The sequence below is a fragment of the Microtus ochrogaster genome, chromosome 10 (genome assembly GCF_000317375.1).
Source record: "Microtus ochrogaster isolate Prairie Vole_2 chromosome 10, MicOch1.0, whole genome shotgun sequence".
In the NCBI taxonomy this organism is placed as follows: Eukaryota; Metazoa; Chordata; class Mammalia; order Rodentia; family Cricetidae; genus Microtus; species Microtus ochrogaster.
In genome coordinates, this window is record NC_022016.1 from 76,964,522 (window position 1) to 76,966,013 (window position 1,492).

Below are 1,492 nucleotides of genomic sequence, written 5' to 3' on the forward strand. Positions count from 1 at the left end.
CTACAAGAGCTAGTTCCAGGACAGGCTCCAAAACCACAGAGAAACCCTGTCTCGAAAAACAAAAAAAAAAAAGAAATATGTTTGCACTGAGATGGAAGAGTATTTACAAGTTAAAATGCAACAGAGGCATGTGTGTATTTCTATCACTGCTACCTCTGTACCATGACCACACTGGGAGCTGGAGAAGGGTGCCCACCGCACCACTACCACACTGGGAGCTGGAGAGGGGTGCCTATCACACCGTGGGAGCTGGAGGAGGGTTCCCACCACACCCTATCACACTGTGGGAACTGGAAGAGGGGATGTTTATTCCAATGGTTTTTCTCTTGGGTGACAGGAGCAGCAAATACAGATACAGCTGAAGTAGATAGAGTTTCTGCACAGAATTTAATTGTCCTGGAGAATTACTTACAACAGCTGATAGGGGTGGTGCAGTTGCCACCTTTTGGTAACAGCAGGAGAAAATTCAGTCTCCAAGCAGAGGAGACTATTTATATAGACCTGAACAAAGCCAGTGACCAGACTCTGATTTCTTGAAGAGTTTAGAAGTAAAAGAAACCAATAAAATTATATAGTCAGCACAGAAAAATGCTACCCAGCCCCCAATGGGTTTTTCAATAGCAATGGTCAGCTCTAAAAATGTAAACACAAGCAACATTAAATGAATATAGCAGGTTATAATTATACATTTATATGTATGTATGCATGTAACTGTAATAATTAAAGAAAAAGTAAAATAGAGACAGTGGTGAGGTAGGGTGGGTCTGGAAACAGTTAGGGGACAGTTGGGGGGTATGGAATAAATATGGTCAAAATAAATTTTATGAAGTTCCCAAATTTCACACATAAATAAAAAGATTGCTTTTTCTTTAGAAAGAAAGAAAAATGATGCTCAGTTTTTAATTGATACTATTGACAAAACAATACATTTATGAAAATCAGTGAGAGAGACATTTGACCAGAGAGCCAAACCTGAGAGAGGAAGGTGGCAGTGAGAGAGGTCCTACTACGGTCACAAGTGCGCAGCTTCAGACGTGGATCCCTGACTGAGGCCAGTGCGTGATGACCACTCACCGCTAATCCATGCCACGTCCACCCGGGTTCTATGAATAGTGATCATGAAGCCTCTTTCTCTGTAGATGATTCTCAGATTCGTTCTTGGCATCTGATTCTGATACTCGGGCTTCGAGTCTGTTGGCATGGAAATGCTCACAGAGGTTATTGTAGCAGTCGACCACCATCCAAACAGCTGCAACACATCTGGCTGCAGCATCTGCTTTGTGACATGAGGGCATCTGCACTCCGTGACAGGCATCTTAAACTATTGGGAGAATCCAGTAACAGGTCGTTTTGTCCCCTCGGACCAGCTCCTCTCTTTCTGATGTAAAATTCTGTCATCGTGGTCACTGTATGACTAGAGAATATTTGTCAGTCCAAAGTTTGAACTGAAATATGGAAAACAGGCAAGCTTTTAGAGATGTACCAGCCAGGC